The 20,339-nt window shown below is 40.9% G+C and overlaps 1 pseudogene; it reads right to left on the minus strand.

The window, feature by feature from the left end:
* Positions 1–4,777: 4,777 nt before the first annotated feature.
* Positions 4,778–19,834, minus strand: LOC138808558 (chromodomain Y-like protein; annotated as a pseudogene).
* Between the last annotated feature and the right edge of the window lie 505 nt (positions 19,835–20,339).

Below are 20,339 nucleotides of genomic sequence, written 5' to 3' on the forward strand. Positions count from 1 at the left end.
AAGCTTCCGTCAAAACACAGCACTGGGGAGAGAAAGACCTTGGGGTACAAAGAGACCTTTTTCTCCTGGACTTCAGAGCCCACCCACATTCATCCTCACCAATTGCCCCCAGATGAATTGTTACAAAGCTGTACAGGAGTGAGGCTTTTTGTCTGCCTGTTCCAACAATGAGGCAGACTTCCTCCAGCAGCCTGGGGTGCACAGAAACATTCAGGCTACACTGGGAACAGTGAGGGGAGCCCCGGCACATGCACTGTTTTGAAAGCCCTCTCTGTGCTATGAAATCATTCTATTCAAAGCAAATTTCCTAGCTGGGTGCTTTTCTTCATAGAGAATCTGGATGTTCACCAATAGAAATACATGCATTCATACACAGACACATGGAGTTACTGGCTCTTTTTTGTGTTGCAGGTCTTGAGGCTTGAACTGTGAACCTAGACATTTTCCCTGAGCTCTTTTTGCTCAAGGAAGCATTTTATTGTGCCTTAAACCATGATTACTCTAGGCTGGGGTGCAGCTTTTACACCCACAGATGATCCAGGGATCCTAGGACCCAAGTTCAACTCCCAGCACTGGTAAAAAAAAAAAAATCAAACCAACACAAATTTAGGAGGAAAAAACCAGGAGGTTTTACATAACTGTTTTACCTTGTTTCCTTTGCACTGTGACCATCCTGGGTCTCAATGACTTGGCTTGAAAATTGAACGTGACCTTGCATGGCTGAAGGCTGGTGGGCTGTTAGTGAAGCTCAACTCACACACCTAGGCCCTGAGTTGGATTCTGGGACTTGCACCTACACACTGCTGAAGATCCTAGGAAAATTGTTCCATGTATAGGAACACTAATAGGATGTTTGAAATCTACTAATTGAATTACTGATTAGCTAGTCATTCTATAAGTTTGTATGCAATAAATACAGGTCATTGATTAATTTAATATTTATTAAGTCTTGTACTGTGATTAATTAATGGAGGCATAATTTTAGACCAAATAATTGGTAGTAGTAGAATATATAAAAGTAAAATATAGACATCACTTTATATAGAGTTATACACTAGAATCTACATAAATGTCTATCTGTCTCTGCATACATTTATGGATGCATATACATAAGTAAATACACACATACACTGAAATCTACACATCTATGTGTTTATATAGTGGCCACTCCTAGGGCTTGATCTCAGGTCCTCAATGTTGCCCGATAACTTCACTTGCATCAGACTGGTGTGCTAATATTGACCTATTCATAAAGTGGGCCTTCTAGGCCCAGAGTTCAAACCACAGAACTGCCAAAAACTTAATCCTGATGGAAGAAGCCAATTGTCCCACTTGATTTCCTAATTGGTGAAAATCCGGGGTCTCAGGAATGATGTCTAATACACAGGCAAATTTATGTCCTATGTAATAGGATGTAAAAAATATTATATGTGTAATCATACTCACTAAAATATATAATAAATAAAACAAAATAAAATGAATAACTACACTAACTGCAATATGCAGTAAACATGTGTATGTAAATATAAATCATGTATTTAAAATGTATACGAGTGCTAGGACTTGAATTCAGGCTCTGGAGACAGGCCTGATTTTCTTGTCTTCCAGCATGATGACCTCCCCCTTCCCCCACAATGCTGCAGATTTACCCAGACCCTGAGTTCAAATCCCAGGCCTGGCAAAAAAAAAATGGCATGAATTCCAAGCCAAGGAGCCTCAAAAAATATTTTAGATATTTTTAATGTATGTATGTATGCATATATGTATGTATGTATGTATGTATGTATGTATGTATGTATGTATGTATGTATGTATGTATATATGTATGCATTTTTATTTTGTCAAGCACAGGGCTTGAACTCAGGTCGCAGCAACTCTGCCTCAGCTTCAATCACTCTAGGCTAGGGTGCAGCCACTGGACCCACAGCCAAACCTGGGTTCCTAGGCCCCAAAGGCTGACAGAAAAAAAAAAAAAAACACTAGAAAAAAAAAAAAACTCGGCAACTTGCATATGGCTGCAAGTTTTACATTTGTTTTCTTTGCAAGGTGACCTTCCTGGGTCTGAATGACACAGTTGAAAAGTGTTGGTAACCTAGCATTGCTGAAGGCTGGCGGGCTATCAGGGAAGCCATAGGCCAACATGGCAACATAGGCCCTGGGTGGGAAGCCCGGTCCTGACCCTTACCAATGGTGGGAGATCCTAAAAGTCTCTTTCCTATTCATAGGAATACTGATGGAAGGTTATGAATGTCAAGGTTAGAGTGATTTTAGGAGGCCAATGGAGTTTAATGAATATTTTTGGCACACTAAAAGAATACTATTAATTACATGGATGCAATTATTTTGGAACAGTGGTTGATTTAATTAATAATTCAATAAGGATGAAAACAATATTAATTACATGGAGGCATAATAAGTACCCAAGAATTGGTAGGAATGTAGCATATATAACTGAATATTGTATAGACATCTCTGGCACTCTATAAAGATCTATATTTATTTGTGCACTACCATCTACATGTTAATCTGTTCTTATTTTTCAAACCCTGGGGCTCGATCTCAGGTGAGGGAAACTACTTGTGGGCTCAATATGCACCAGGCTGGCATGCTGACACTCACCCATTCATGAATTGGGCCTTGTAGGCTGTGAGTTCAGATGCCAGCACTCACAAAAATTGAATCGTGGAGTAAGAAGCCCATGGTGACACATGTTTTCCTTTTCTGTGAAAGTCCTGGATGTCAGATGTGAAGTTTCATACATAGGCAAATCTATATCCTCTGTAATAAATGTAATAAATATTCCATGTGTAATAACAGTCAATAAAATAAATGGCAAATAGATGAATGAAACAAAAAATTTAATGAATAGCTACACTAAGCACAATATTGAGTCAACAGATGGGGCTCTTTTTCAGGGCCTGGAAACTGGCTAGGAGCTGAATTGGCTGCTGTGCTTACTATCACCCATTCATGAACTTCTAGACCCTGAATTTAGATCCCAGCACTGCCAAAAGTATAATCTTGGAGTGAGAAGCTAAGCATGACATGTTTTCTTTTTCTTTGAAAGTGCTCAGTGTCAGGTAGGATGTCTAATTTGGATGCAAATCTATATGCTATGTAATAGGATGTCATAAATGTAATAAATGTCATAGGTGGAATAATTGTCACTACAATAAATGATAAAGGGTTGAATTAGTGAATCATTCTAGATTAAATTAGGTGCAACAATTATAGGAAGTGTATTAAGTTTTATTAATATTTTATTAAGCATTACCAGAATAAAAATTACATGGAGACATAATTAAATATCGAATTATAGGTAGTGACACATGATGCATAATTTAATTATATAAGACATCTGTCTCATTCTATAAAATATGTAAATATATATGTGTATATGTACATATATGATAAACAATAATGGGATATTGAGTAATTATTAATTAATGCTTTATTAATTGTTCAACTGGGACGCATCATTAAATGGAGACATAATTTAATATCTAATAATTGGCAGTAATCCCTGCAACTACTGCTGCCTCCTTCTTGCCCTCATCGCTGGCCTGTCAGTGCCAAAAAAGGCCTCCAGGAGAACCCCTCCACCCCTGCACCAATGTGTCCTGTACTTCCAATGACTCCTGGTGGTCAGTATGATCTACATGACCACAGAAGAGCATGAGGATATATGTTACACACAGACATGAAGAACTAGTATGATGGCTTGACCTTCATGGCCTCTGAAAATGGAGGTTTGACCTGCATAAGTTTTGCTTCACTATGAATTTTCTATTTTCACACTGAACACCATATACTTTCCTTGTGATTCCTTTATTGGTTTTTGTCTTATTCTCTCAAAACAAGTCTATTATCATAGGCTGATACTATGTCTCTGGTGATGGCACCAGCAGATCCAAGTGGAAAGGGAAGTGGGACATTGAGTACCCATCCTTTCCAAAAGAGTCCACCACAGGTCAGAAGAACAAGTCTTAGGAGAGTGGGCACAGCTGATGCTTCCCTCTCTGAAGCATGGCTCAAGTTTGGAGAGGGATTTCAGGACATCTGAAATATTGAATTATTGAAATATTGAATTATCTCCAAGACCAAAGAAACAACCACATCTAGTAATTGAGCTCACAAGTATACCATGGAGATCCAGTGAAAATGATCAATCAGATGAAGATAGGACACTGTTTAAAATACAGAGAAACAATGGGATTGGCACTATTGGCAGTAACAATTTGTGTACAGAAAGAAGATAGGGCCAAGGGAGATGAACTGCAGTTGATTGACTAGAAAATGGACAGTGACAGAGAAGAAACCAGTAAAGGCAATGAATGTGAAGATGGAGAGGGTGCCATGGAAATTTCAGATGGTGCTTCTAGTGCAAGTAGTTATTCTTTGGCAAGTGATAGTAGGAAACCTGAGCTTCCTAAGGCAGGACCTGACTTTATTGCCTAGCTGGACTAAAAGTGAAGATCCTCCTGCCTCACATTCCGGAGTTCTAGGATAACAGTCATGCATTACCACATTCCTGTTTGAAACATTTAACTTTCATGTTAGATTATTTCTTTTTCACCTGTGGCCTTTATAAGCCTGATTTCGACATTTTTGGACCTTGGCGTGAACATTTGTCTGGATTATGAGGAAACAATAATTATTCCAACAGTTTCCCATATTGAAACACCCACTCCTTGGGTACTTGTCAACTCACTGTGTTCATCTGGCCTGTGTGGAGATTGTCCATTCTGCTCTGGTCCTTAAGAGGTCTGCAAGATTCTCAGCTGTGTACTAGAAGAACACAGAGATGGAGAGTTTTAGATAGCAATGAGAAAAAAGAAATTTACTTCACTGAAACTCTATTATTTGCCTTATTTTTGCCTGTCATATTTACCTTGCTCACAGTTTACATTCTTTTATGGTATAATGAAGTAATAACATTTATTTTCCTCAGCATTTAAGTTTAATTCTTTGTTTTCATTGAGACAAACTTCTAAGAAAGAACAACTAATCTCATGTTCATTTCCACAAATGGATGTTTTTATTTTCATATTCCCTTGTAAGACAATAATTCTTGGTGTGGCAAGTCAGGAAATAGAAATAGATTAAAATTTTAAACATGATACATTTATTTGTGATGTCAGTAAGCTTTGGAATTTTAGTCACTAAAATGTGTTTGACTACTACGTTTACTCTTGCCCACTCTGGTGAGAGCATCCTTAATTACTAAATTATTAACAAGTGCATGGATTGCCAGACAAACTTTGAGAGTTTTTGTTTTCTTGGCAGACCATTAAACATTTCTTTAGAGGAAAAAATACCACACTATTTCTGCTCTTCATAGAGTCTACTATACTTCAGTTAATTCATCTGTAACTATTAGCATACAACTGAATGTATTTGCTTTTGGGTTTATTGGAACATTCTAGCAGCCACAAATAAGGGAAACCATGCAGCTTGTGTTCTCTGGGTCTGGATTACTTCCCATAATATAATTCTTTCCCAGTCTTTCCACATTATTACAAATGGTAGTCTATCATGCTCTCTGACGGATGAGTGGGATTTCTCTCTGTTTGTGTGTGTGTGTGTGTGTGTGTGTGTGTGTGTGTGTGTGTGTTCATACATACATTTATATATATGTATATATGTATATATGTACATATACACACATATATGTATATATATTTATATCTATATATACATATATGTATATAAAATGTGGTATACATGTATGTAACCTCATACATACATACATATATATGTATGTATGTAACCTCATACATACATACATATATATATATATATGTAACCTCATACATGTATACCACATTTTATTGATCCATTCACCATTTTAGGGTTTTCTGGGTACTGGAAAGTGAGAGACAGGAGCCTTATCCCTCTGTTTGTGGGAAGACATGAACTCTTGTAGCAACAGTCCTGAGCCTTGTTACCCTTTTTTATGGCCTGAAGTGGTAAAAGCTGATCGACAATTTGTTCACTTTTGCAATTCCTGGGGCCTGAACTCAGTGCCTGTGCACTGTCCCTAAGCATTTTTTGCTTAAAGCTAGCATACTAACACTTGAGCCACTGCAACACTTCCAGCTTTTTCTGGATATGTGGTTACTGAAGAATCAAACTCAGGGCTTCATGCATGCTAGGCAAGCACTCTACCACTAGGCCACCTTCCCAACCCAATATTTTATTTTTTAAAAAACTAACATGTAAAAGAAACAACTACATGAGCAACTGTATTACAGGAGGCAAGCTCCATGACTAGAACCATGACTTCCCTGGCCAGAAACCTGGGAGACCAGGCCTTTGCCACAAGTCTCCTGTGAGGTCAGCTTCCAACCACTGAGCATCATTTCATTGGCCTGAAAGGAAGGAGAGTGTTGAGATGTGAAACATGATGCAAGCAGACAGAGGAAGCCTCATCCCCCAATGTCAACAATGAGGATGGTTACTCACAAACCCCAGATCCTGTGGCACATGTGCTAGTAGACACTAATTATGAATTGTGTAGAGTCATGATCCAATGGGCAGATGGGTTGAGCTATTATGAGAAAGACATAACCTCATTCAGAATCATATGGACTCCAAAAATGTGAACTAGAAAAGGTCTACTTTGTGTTTGAGGTTATTGTTTTAACTTCCTTTATCTGCACTCTGTCCTCTAAAGTCAGCTCCCATGTGTGAACTCTTCATATGCAAGAAAATGAGCCATAAATAAGGCCAAGTAATTGTTAATCTTATGGAAGTGAGCCAGGCATAGAATGGCTGTCTGGGGTTTCTTTTCCTCTCTGAGTTACAAAAAGTGACTTGTTCCTGAGACAGAGCCCATGTTCTAATGGCTGAGCTATTACTGCTGGATATCAAATTTCACCATGTGGATATAACTATAAGAGACAAAGCAGCCAGGACTTTGATGTTCCCAAAATTATTGCCATGCTGAGTGAGTCTGACACATGACTTCGAATGACTGCATGAAGGAAGTGAACATTCTTTTGTTTTTACAACATGTAATAGTGTATAAATCGATACATCACTTTACACTGACTTTAATTTTGTCCCAGGTTTTCATTTTGGTTTCAGAGGAAAGTGTCTGGATTTACCATTCCAACAACAGGCTCCCAGATGCTCATGCAGGGTGAGGAGGGGAGAATGGGTCGAAATGATGACTTCCTTCTGTGTTTCCCTGGCAGTGCTGAAAATCAGACCCAGAGCTTCTGGGCTTCAGGTAAACAAGCAGTGGGTAGAGTCTCCCTTCTCAAGAGATGAAATCTTCATGAAAATTGCCCACAGGACACTACAGTTTCCACTGCTTTTTTACTTCCACGCAGTGCACATAGCACACGAACTAATGCTGGAGGGCACAGGTATGGCTGACTCACCACCCTTCAAGAGAGGCAAGAAGGATGAACACAGTGGCAGGGGACCTGTTCCTCAGCAGAAAGCCTTGCAAGGTTCTGAACATCACCCTAAGTGAGGCTGGCATTTGAGCACAGTCTTGGACAGATCATAAGCATCTGAAGAGTGTGGAATGTTCTGCTAATCCACAGGTTGACTAAGCAGCCTGTCCTTGGGGGAAAAGGATCTACTATAAGTAAACATTTATCAGAAATCTCACTAAACCTTGTTCTTTATATTAAGTCAGTTCTTCAAGGCAGACAAGTGAGAGTGGATAAAGGAGAAGGGCCCTAGGACCACTGCATTTTCCCATCTTAGAGCATCATTTTCTTTCTCAACATATAGTAGGGAAGCCACAGCCTAGTCCTGCTAGCCAATAGAAGTATATTCTCAATAGTATATGCCAATATGTTCAGGTCCAGATAACTCAGTGATAGTGGTTCCACTCTGTTCTCTCAGTAACTTCTCTTTTTTGAGATAGGGTCTAATCTAAGTAGGACTTTGGGCTAAGCTACCTTTGTATGCAGATCATAGGCATGTACCACCATGCCTAGTCTCATTACTTCTTTTTTGTTTTCTGCCCTTTGAAAGTCAGCCAATAGCTCTAACATCGTTCTCTTCCATTACATTCTATTCATGCCCTTATCTGGTTCTCTCCATCTGGTCTAACTGGAGCCATCTGTCTCTAGCCAGCACACTGTCATGGTGGTCCATCTTCCCAGCTAGCTCCATACACATCTGTTTGTTACTAGGGAGTCTTTCCTGACTTGTGCTTTTCACTTTTCCAAATGACTGGATGTGCAAGACAATAAAAGGAGTTCCTGAATTTTGCCAAGAGTGTGAATGACATGACTGATTCAAGGCTGTTAACCATTTTCTTTTCTTTTCTTTTCTTTCTTTCTTTTTTTTTTTGGTCCGGTTGTAGGGCCTGAACTCTGGGCCTGGGCGCTGTCCCTCAGCTCTTCAGCTCAAGGCTAGTGCTCTACCATTTGAGCCACAGAGCCACTTCTGGCTTTTTTTCTTTTTGCTTATGTGGTGCTGGGGAATCGAACCCAGGGCCTCATGCATGCAAGGCAAGCACTCTACCACTGAACCACCTTCCCAGCCCCTTGTTAACCATTTTCCACTTAAACACACAAGCAGTGGGCCAGGATTGGTGGCTCATACCTGTGATCTTAGCTAATAGGTAGGCTTAAATCTGGAGGATGGTGGCTCTGAGACCAGCCTAAGCAGAAAAGTCTTGAGATCCCACCTTCAAAATAATCGCAAAAGAAGGTCTGGAAGTATGGCTTACGGTGAGCATACAATATGAGCAAGAGCTGTCATAGTATAGGTCACCTTGTGCTGCTTGTAGCACAGGTCCTTTAGTCCCAGGTCTGTACTAATAACATCTCTTCAATTCCAACTTTGTGTATGTGTGTGTATGTGTACAACTTCACGTACTCATGCACTTGTTGTGTACACTGATAATATTAAGTTGCACGTGCTTATGTTGCAGAGACTTCAAACTAATTTTTATCTTTCCAAACACAATGAACCATCAAGAATTCTACCACTGTCAACATTCATTACAAAGATTCCACTTCCAAAATGCCATTTGGTTAGATGGTGTTTACCTATCCATATTTACTTAGTCTTTCCTCTAGTTGACCCTCATCCTCCCATACCATTGCACCTCCACACATTCCCCCAGATTATTGTTTACAATGATCTTAACATTTTCCTGGAAATAAGGATTCTTTAGTGGTAGAATTAGCATTTAATTGCTAGCAAGTCAGCTTCTTCAGTAATAACTCACAATGAGCTTAAAGATCTACCCTTAATCAGGTAGGGATAGGTGGACACAGCATAGTAAAATGGACAAAAAAGCATTTCAATGCCAGGTGGACCACTATGGGACCTGATGCGACACCATCATGTGCTAAACATGGACATCCCAGGTGAGGGCAGAATACTCTCTTGTACGTGTGGGACTCCTGGATATCAGGAAAGTAGGAGGCTGAGACCTGAGTCCAACCCTTACTCTTCTCAAATTGCTGGCAAAGTTTCAGAAAAACTCAGTAATCTGCCCAAGGAAGGTATGCTAGGCTACAGGTGAAGAAAGACAGGAGCCTAAAACGTGGCATGCAATTTCTGAGAATACACCTTCATACTTACTAAGAACTTATGAGCTTATAGAAATTGATTTGTTGTGGTCAGACAGTGTGGGTATGCAAGCCAAGGAGGGGACTGGCCACTTCCTTACAGTATCATCCTATAGTGACAAGAAGAGGAAAATAACCCCAAATGGGACTGCACTGGTCATCTACTTGATGTCAAAGTATTGGGGCTGAACAGTACTGAGTGTTAACCTGGACTGCTGGTCAGAGAGCTGGAAAAGTAGGGAGTAGGATGTGAATTGAATGATAAATAGAGGGATGGGTTGATGGAAAGAATTGTCAACTGCAACATCACATTCAGATCTACCAGAGATCTCTCATAAAGGGCCAGTACAGTCAACCATATGAACCCATTAGCACTGGTCATTCTTGTTTGCTAGCAATCACTTTCTGACTTATCAGACATACACACACACCCCAAATGGCCATGGTTTGATGGACACAGAGGGCTAGAATATAAATGTCAGTAAATGCCTGACATGTTAGCAGAGAGTATCAAAGTTTAGCCACCCTGCATTGTTCATTCCCAAGATTCTCAGCCTGTTAGGTCCTTGTGGCAAACTCAGTGCTCCAATGGGAAGAGAAGCTGCCTCCAGGCCTCCCTTTCTTATCCTCCAGGTCTCAGAAGTCCCCAAAAGGCTGGTCTGGAGGTGTGGGGGAATAATGCAGGCAAAGCCCAAGTGTTGGAGACTCCAATTCATAGCAATGATAGGGTGCTGCAGAGCTCTGGATTGTGTTGTGCCTCCAAGGGAAGGAGGCACTGTTGGCACATGAGTGCATCAGGGCTTCCTGATCCTCCCTGCCCAACAGCAGCTGTTCTGGATTGAGCAGCACACTGGGATGGGGTATGAGGCACCCTGGGGACAAGTACCCACCAGTAGAGGGATGGATAGGGCAGGTAAATCTACAGAGAACAGTGCCAGTACTGGGCAGCTGTGCTCTTTTATCAACTTCTCCACATTTCAGTTTTCAAAAACAACTTAGACTTTAGAGTAAGTTTCAACCTATGGAAAATTTACACAAGTGTGTTTCCCTCACTGCCCTAGCTCTCCCTTGATTCACATGTCATAAAACATGTTAATCAAAGTCAGAACATTTCCACTGAAGCCATAGTAGTCATTAAACACAAACCCCGTACCAACCTCAACATTGCCTCCTTCTGCCCTTCTCTCACTCAGGAGTCCATCTGGTCCTGCAGATCGTTGCTCTCCTCTCCTTTGAGGGGCCAAAGTTCCAACTAAACCTCCATCCTTGGCCATTGTGAGGGGTTCTGCTCAGCATTTGCTGTCTTGGTAAGCATAGATTGAGGGATGTCGATGGACTGTTCCTCTTTGGCAGGAGCCTACAGAGCAACAGATGCTGCAGCCATCTCAGTGAATCACACTGGGGCACCGAGGTCACCATGCTTAACCTTGTTCATGGTACTCGTGTTAGAACTCAGAGTATTGTACTTGCTAGGTAGGTGAGCTATATTCCTATTTTGTGCTGGTCATTTTTTAGTTATGGTCTTGCTTCCTATCCAGGTACATGCCTGGGCCTGGACTCACCTATTTTAAGCTTCCTGTTGTAGTGAAGTTGATATTAATTGATAGCTTAAGAGGAGATGTCACCCAGTTTTTGGCTTGGGATGGCCCTGAATAATGATCATCCAAATCTTAGCATCTTAAATAGTTAGGATTACACATGTGACTCCCAGCTCCAATGTGCCTTCCTTCTCAACCCTACCAACTCAGCAGTGACTGACAGCTTCCTCTCCTCAGTTACTCTTACCCTCTGGAATTTCAGAGAGGAGACACACATTTTCTTCTTCATTGTACTCTAATTGCTCCAAAGATTGCCTGAAATTGTACTATCTCCCCTCATTGTAGGCTCCCCAAGGAAGTGATACCCTTGGATACTGGATATTTCTACATGAGGAGGTAAACTTAGCTGTGAACCCCAAAGGGAGATCCTGTTACTTCAGCTGTGGGCTGTCAGTTCCTTCTGCAACTCCCTCAGCTACAGTCATTTTCCATGACACAATTGTCTTCCTGCACTCCCCACACTGATGGGTACAAAGACAGCATCATGCCAATTGGCCAGGTCAAACTATGGGACACTCAGTGGTGGAGCTGGAGGAGTTGCACTTGTCCCCTATCCAATCTGACATCCAGTCCCTCTCTTCAACAGAATTCAATCTTTGTGGATTCTCTTCTCTGCCAACACTCTCAGTCTGTCTCTAGAACTAAGGAACAAGGTATATGTAATTGAGAAAACACAAACACAATCTCTCATCATGAATGGACCAATTTAAATAGTGAAAAAATGAACCACAAAATTATACTGAACCCCTCTCCCTGCTTCTTTTATTTGTGCAAGTTTGCTCCCTAATTGCTTTTGTGTGTTTGTTGGGGAAGGTGTGTGGGTACGGGTGCGGGGGATATTGTGTATAATAGGACTTGAACTCAGGGCCTTTGGCTCTTAACCTAGCTCTTTTTTGTTCAAAGCTGGCACTCTACCATTCCAGCCACTGATCCCTAGTGGCTTTTTCCAGGCTAATTGCAATAAGAATCTCTTGGGTTTCTCTGCCTACAATGGCTTCAAACTGCAATTCTGGTATCAGCCTCCCAAAAGGCTAGTGTGTGAGCCACTAGTGCATGGCCTCCCACTGCCACTTTAAAAGGGCAGCTTTTAAAGTGAAGTAAAAGAAAATTCTTGATTGAAAACTGGGTATCAGTGTGATTTAGGTAAATCTGGAGGCTCCTCATGGGAGGAAAGGCCTTCTCCTGGGAAGTATTACAGCACTACATGAACCAAGTGGGTTTGATGAAATGTCCCCAGAGAACACACAAGATACCCTGAGTGAAACAACACCCAAAGCACAGGTTCTTAGGACATTGTCTAAAATAAGTTTTTAACCAAGGTGCTCACAGATGTGCCTCCCATATCCTTGGGAAAGATATCAGTAGAGCAGCCATCTGGATTCTGTCCTACGGGGGTACAAGGTGTTTGGAACCAAGCCTTTTCCTTGGTCCAAACCACATCACAAAGAGGCCATGTGGATGCTCCTAGTCCAATGGCTGGGCCTTTTACTGCTACAAAATTAGGCTTCTTAAACTGGATGAAAGTATTCACTAAGTTTCTAAAGTTAAAAAAGTACACAGGGAACAAGTAAAAACATTGCATATGTGAGCAGATGACAAAAATCTATTCTAGATTGGAAGTTGCCAAGCAGAAACTATGCAAATCATAAAAATTAAGATTTCTTAAAAAGCCTCCTCCCAGAAAAGGTAGATTGTGGATCTACCTGCTGCAGATTGTAAAGGCTTACCTACAGCCTGGATATTACACAGGTGTCGCTGCTACCACCAGTTGTAGGTGACATAGCCAGAAGGGCTTTCATATTTACAGTGGCTCTTGGCCACTCTGACTATTGCATATAGCATTTCCAACTTTCTCTCTTTGAAGACCCAAGGATCATACTGACTTTAGGGAGTTCTTGTATCCAAGAAAAGGGAAAATTCAGAGTGAACTTGGCACTAAGATTGTCTGGTACTGACTGAAGGGTTATTGACTAAGGGATATAACCTGCCCCTGCAAGGAGACTTTACACATTGAATTGGAAACACGTATTTTCTAAGGTCTTATAAACTGGACTAAATTAACTTATGGACATGGAGATAAGCTAATTTAAGACATAAGGTTGGAAATAAAGATCAGCAAGCATCTCAATGCCTGTATCCCATTATGTGTTGTTGGATGCTACTGCCACAGGAAATTGGAGAGCAAAGCAGACATGGGAGAGGGAGGCCTTTGCAGGGGACAAGACCTTGCCATAAAACACAACCAATGCTGTGCTGGAGTTTGTTTTATAGGCTTTGTAGTTCCAGGGAGGTTGATGCTATACTATATAGGGAATCTGCTTCTTCCTCCCCACCATACAGCTGATTCTGTTTTCAGAGGTAGTCTCTTGTTCTGATTTCACAGAGTAGATCAAAGCATAAACTTATACCTACATACATATAAAGTGATTCTTTATAGGTAGTTTGAGCCTGACCTTTGAAGAATAACTAAAACTTTTCATATACAGAGTTCTAAGCCAGAGCTTGACTGACAACAGCTATTGAGGCACTTCCTACTAGTTCCTCATCCTCTGAATACTATCAAGATGGAATATAGTGCTGCATCTCCCCTCCCCCTCCCTTCCCCCCCCCCCCCGTGCAAGTCCTGCAGTTGAATTCAGGGTCTTCTGCTTAGTTGGCTGGCACTTGAATACTTGAATCACACTTTCAGTCCTGTTTGTACTAATCATTGGAGGCTCAATTTTAACAGACTTTTCTAATTGATCTGGTCTTAACACAAATCCTCTGGATGTATCTCAGACTTTTGAGTAGCTAGAATTACAGATGTGAGTCACTGCTTCCAGCTAGATTATATTGTAAGGAGGGAGGTTGGGAGGTTTGTAAGGAACACAGGAGAACAGGGCTTGCAGATGCAGCAGATTCCAGCAACTGGTGTGAGGTGTAGTCCATTAGGTGAGGCCAACCTCATCTCAGCCTTGCCAATTGTCCCCAAGGTAAGTAATGTTTTGCATTATGCAAGAATTGATCCTTTAAAAGAATAAGCCACACTAATATCTAAGGTTTCTAAATGAGATGGCCCAAGGCATTATTCGAAAGCTCACAATGGAGTTTAACAATAAAGCTGTGGTACATGAAAACATAAGAATAAAAAAACTGTCCATGATTCCATGCTTCTCCCATGATATATTTGTACATACATAAAAAAATTCTCATCTCAAGCCCAAAGAAACACAGGTCCCATGGTTTCCCTTATTTGCAATGACTAGTATATGTCTGAGACAAGCAGAAATGTTCAGAGGAGTTGATGTTAGGTGAAATGAATCCCAAGATAAGGACTCATATTTTTTCTTTCTTGCTATTGTTTTAAACATATTTATAAGATGATTGTTTTGTGGTTTTTTATGTCCCTCCTCCTCAGTATAATCCCTGTTTTCACTGTATTTGATGTTGCTATAATTTGTGGAGGGGAAGGGAAAAAACAAATTGTTTAAACAGGGATACAGGTGGACCCATTGCAACAATGAGATGTACAAGACGTTATGTCAAAAAATGAATTTTACAACTCTGGCATGGTATGGGGAGGGAGATGGGACGGGATGGCAAGGGGAAACAAAGGAGGAGGGAACAATGCTTGATAAGAAATGTACTCATTTGGGCTGGGAAGGTGGCTCAGTGGTACAGAGATTGCCTTGCATGCATGAGGCTCTGGGTTTGATTCCTCAGCACCACAGAAGCAGAAATAAAAAGCTGGAAGTGGTGCTGGGGCTCAAGTGGTTGAGCGCTAGCCTTGAGGTGAAGAGCTGAGGGACAGCGACCAGGCCCAGAGTTCAGGCCCATGACCGGACTCCCCACCCCCAAAAAAAAAAATGTACTCATTACCTTGCTCGTGTAATTGTAACCCCTCTGTACTACATTTTCAAGATTAAAAAAAATTCTGGTTTCAAAGTCTTTGAGGAAAATCAATACCAGGATTTCAATAGGATTGATACATTGTTTTATAACTGGAATTTCAATTTTTGCCTGGAATGATAATAATGTCAAATAAAATTATGTCTCTATTTCAGAGGTCCATGCTAAATTCATCAGCAGCCCTGCTCAGAGGAAGGGTGCAATGATGATGTGTAAACTCATTTGTAAACATGAGTTGAACAGAAACTCAGTTTGTTAAAACACAGCCACCCACCAAATCTTTGTAGAAATGACCTGTCAGGAGAGACCTCTCCAGTCCACAAAGCTGTATGATCATGAACTACAAAAATCCAGCGGCAGTGTGGCTAGTGGTAGGAGATCATGATGGACCTAAAGAGGAAATGTGTACAGTTTTGTTAAGTATACATGAGGTTGTGTTTGCTAGCCATTGGGCTTGAACATAGGGCCTGTGCACTGTCTCTGAGCCTCTCTGTGCTCAAGGCTAGTGTTCTACCAACTAAATCCCAACACCACTTCCAGCTTTTTCTTAGTAGTTTATTGGAGATAAGAGTCTCATGGACTTTCTTGTCTCAGCTGGCTTCAAACTGCAATCCTCAGATTTCATCCCCCTGAGTAGCTAGGATTACAGGCATGAACCAGCAGGCCCCTGGTTTTTATACTTATCTTTTAAAACTTAATATTAAAGCCCATAAACATTAATAGGTGTACAATGCAGCATACTCAATTTGTATTTGTTCCCACTGGATTATCTGTGAACTGAGTTAAAGGCTGTCTTAGATATGGAAGGGAAGGAAAGATTTTCCACAAAGTTAGTTTTTGAAGACATTATTATTCAATAGAATTCCTTCTGAGAAGACACTTGACAAGATCAGATATTAGGTCAAACCCTCATGGAAGGGTGTAGGAATTGTCTGGGGAAACCAGGCAACAAAATTTGAATTAGGAGGTAGTGTGCTTCCTTCCTCAGCTTACTCAGCTTTATTATCTGAAGAAGAAAGGAATGAGTAGGAAGAGGTCAAGTTCTAGGGCCAGTTTACGGGTTTGTTTTGTTCTCTCTCCAAATCCTGTAATATAGGAGTGCTGAGTAATAGCCTCTTCCTTTGGAAAGTCTGCACATTATCTCACTCTATCATGAGAGGAGACCTCACTTCTGTGGAGATAAGCTTGCTCTTGGGTCCTTCAGACACATAGTATGCAGACATCAAAAGTCCAATGCTATAAAGGGAACCCAAGATACTCAGTTTTATCAATGATGTAAGGGCCATTTCATGACAATGAATCTGCAAACTGGGTATCATCAATTCCAATAGTGGAAATAGCAGCCCTGGACAGTGGATGATGTAAGATGTTAATTGATTTCCATTATCACTTCCCTTTCCTTCCATTCTGAATATTTGCCACAATGAAGATCTTTGCCTCAAAAAGTTTAAGGAATTTGAGTCATGATACCACAGAAACAAGCAAAAATACAATACATAGAAATATTGTTTTGTGTAATGTCCCTCATAGGCATATAAAGTTAATTTAAATAAACTGAGTAAGAGAAAGGTTAAGTGAAACTGCTTTAAATAAGTAGTTTTTTCTGATTCTCCCATATTCCATTAAGCAAAATTATCGCTGATAAAAATACGTTTACTCAAAGCAGCAGCAATGCAGGTTTCACAGAAGCACAATGTTTCAGTTTCCTATAATATCAGCTGAGCCTTCTGTGGGATCTAGGAGAAGGACATGGCATAGGGAGGCTGGGAGAAGTAATAGGAGTGAGGATCTGATGAAAACAATCATCTAAAATCACCTAAAAGTGCATGAGATGAGGTTTCTACTTAAATATCTGTATCTATCTTTTCTCTTTCTCTAATCCCAGTACTACAAGCCTCAGCCACTGTCAAGGGCAGAGACTGGACACCTGAGGAGGGAGAAGACTGGAGAGCAGCAAGATTGGTAAGAAAAGCTCTAAGATACATAAGAGAGGACTCAGGTGGTCTCACAGAAGATGTACAAAGTCACCACTGAAGACAATGGTATGTGTGTGTGTTTCTGTGTATGTGTGTGCATATGTGTGTGTGTGTGTGTGTGTGTGTGTAAAAAGTGAGGCTTAAAGACATGCAACATATCCTGAACTATGATTTAACAATGAGCAGTGTCTACACTTTGATATGAGGTTCTGATAGTCTAGAGCAGAATTATGTCCACTGATGAAGGTTTATAATTTCAAGTCAAGTAAGAAGGCAATGCCTTCTAGCACCACATCTGAGAACTCAGAATAATAATGGGATTATAATATTTCAAACCATAGGTATGTTATTTTGGGGAATAACAGAGATGGGGGGGACTGAGATCCAAGGCTAGTCTAGGCAAAGTTTTAGCAAGCAGACCTTATCTCAACAAATTATTCTGGCTAGGTGGTTCATTCCTGAAATCCCAGCTCTGTGGGAGGTGTATGTGAGGGAAGAGCAAAGCCCAAAAATTACTTAAAATACTTAAAGCAAGATGGGGGCAGGAGGTGTGGTAGAATGCATGCCTAGCATGTATGAGGCTTTGAGTCCAATCAAACCATAATACTATTAAAACAACCCAACAGATGTAAGATGTGTTCATTAGCTGATTCAGCTTTTTTCCTCTCTACTAGAAATATTTAGAATTCGGGGAAGCATAGGAGAAGTGTACAGCACAAGTACCATGCAGCTGTACATTATCTATACAGCACTCTTAGCCAACATGCCGAGCACTTGCTGGGTTTCAGTTGTTGGCCTCTGATAAGCAGTCATTAATGTCAGACTCATAGAAAGAGCAGATGAGTTAATTGAGTCAACTGACTTAAATGACTGACATTGAAGCCTATGCAGGGCTGTGATCTTCAGTTCTAGTACTTGGAAAACTAACCCCAACCCCGATGCAAACACATTGGCTCTGCAAACCTGATTGCATCTGCCATCTTGGTGCCTTTTCTCTTTCTATCATCGGTGAGATGGTCTATGAAGTAAATTAAGTCCAGGCCACAATAGAAGATGCTGCCGGGTGCACTGAGATAGACCTGCTGTCATTGGCAGTGGCTGTTTTCAGGGCACTCAGGACTTCTTTTATCACCAGGAAGTCACCATAAGTTCCAATGATAAGGACCACTTTGGGTACAGACTATTATAAGCATTTTAAAGACCCCTCTGTATGGTATTTTCACAATAATAATCATAATAATAAAAAGAAAGCCTTTGTTTCTCTGAAGGTTACAAGAAATGGGTATTTCTGCAGTTTGAACAGCAGGTGGCACTTTTAACTACTTTACAAGTGAGTCCAGTCTGTTGTTTTTGTTATTGTTGTTGCTAATTTAGCTTAGGATAGAAACCTAAATGATATGGTGAGAGGGCAAAAAATCATTTAAAATGATCTTGGAAACATTAAAAAACCTCACCAGTGAAGAGATTGCAGTCTAAAAATGTACCAAAAATCAAGCCCTGAACTGCTTGTTCTGTATGAGTGTAGCTAGCACACAGACCTTCTGTAGGTAGCTTTCCTTGTCTGGAACAACCTACTCAAGCTGTGTACAAAGGAAAAGAAACAACACTAGAACTTAAAATTTGGAAATGCCCAGTGCAAGTTGAGATGTATGCATTTCCAGAGCCTTCCTAGCACTAGGGGCTTTTGAAAAACAATCTCTTCAACAACAATCTCCTTGGCCTTTGCAAGCTGCCTTTTCAGGTATTAGTCAATATGCATACATAGAAAGCCCCCTTGCTGTGTGCTCTGCCACAACACTAAGACCATCAGTGTTGTAGGATGATAGGGAAACTTTTCCCAGAACAGAATGCAGCCATTGTTATGTTTAGCAAACAATTAACCTGTCAAACTGGGCGCCAGTGGCCCTTGACTATAAACCCAGCTACTCAGGAGGCAGAGATCTGAGTATGCCAGTAAAAAACCAGCTTGGGAAGGATAGGCCTTGAGACACTTATCTCCAAGAAACCACCAGAAAACTGGAAGTGGCACTGTGGCTCAAGTGATAGAGAGCTATACTTGAGCTGAAGAACAGAGAGACAGCCCCTAGGCCTAGAGTTCAAGTCCCATGACCAACAAAATAAAGAAAAAGAAAGAAGGAAGGAAAAAAGAAAGAAAGAAAGAAAGAAAGAAAGAAAGAAAGAAAGAAAGAAAGAAAGAAAGAAAGAAAGAAAGAAAGAAAGAAAGAAAGAAAGAAAGAAAGAAAGAAAGAAAGAAAGAAACCTGTCATGATGAGAGATATGGCAAAGCTCAAGCCTTTGCAGATAAAGACATCCTGACCTGGGAGATGGCTCAAAAACAGAGGCACTGTTACCTTCTCCTGGTAAGAACCAAAGCTCCCACTGGAGCCCATACCATTAGAATAGAGCAGATGCCCAGCACATGCCTACAGCCCCAAGTCAGTGTGGCCAGAGTGATTAGCAGCCAAGCTTCCAAGTCCCCTTTGATTCCTGCCTCCTGGGCACATTGTGGGCCAGCTCAGAAGGAGGTTTCAGAAGAGCATAAAGAGCCATGAAGCAAAGCAGTCATGTAGAAACGCAAAGCACATGACTCTCACCTCTGGGATTCCAGAGTTATTCTCAGATTATTTTGTGGATAAGAAGATGTGAGTGAATCATCTTGCTTCCTGAAAAATATCTCTGTATAGGTAGGCACTCTTTGCCTCACACTGAAATGCAACCACTTGTCCAAAGGCTGGTCTCATCTGTGGCCAATAAATTTCCTTTTCCCAGCCATCACCCCTTTAACAGACATCTGTATGTTGGCTGATAGCACATCCATGAATGGAGATGTACCTGTGAAGGGTTTGAAACCATAGTGGTCCATGATGTCCTATCACCATTTCTCTCCCACTGTCATCTCAGAATTAGACCAGAAGCTGGTTGCAATCACAGCACATATCAACACAAGACTGTCAATACCAGAACCTTGTCAAAGTCTACTTTAAAGATACCTTTCAGTTTCAATCTATGTCTGACAGAGTATCTACCCCCTACTTTTTTGGTCTAGGATATGTGCAGCTATAAACTAGGAGACTTTTAGAGAATAAGATTAGAGAGAATGGGTCTCCTGGACAGGATCTGCTATAGGTATGACAAGTTGGAAGGAAAAAGGAAACAGCATAAGGAAATATCATTAACATGGCCAAAGTGGTCAAAAGACATCTCTCCAATGCAAGAATGTCTCTTCTTGTCAGGCCATGGCCTGGTATGGTGGTGCCACTTTACACTCTGGTCCCATTAGAGTAACATAAATGTCATGGCTTCTTCCTTCCACGGCCTAGGCTGACTAC

Source organism: Dipodomys merriami, unplaced genomic scaffold (genome assembly GCF_024711535.1).
Source record: "Dipodomys merriami isolate MVZ:Mamm:240054 unplaced genomic scaffold, mDipMer1.0.p SCAF_455, whole genome shotgun sequence".
Taxonomy (NCBI): Eukaryota; Metazoa; Chordata; class Mammalia; order Rodentia; family Heteromyidae; genus Dipodomys; species Dipodomys merriami.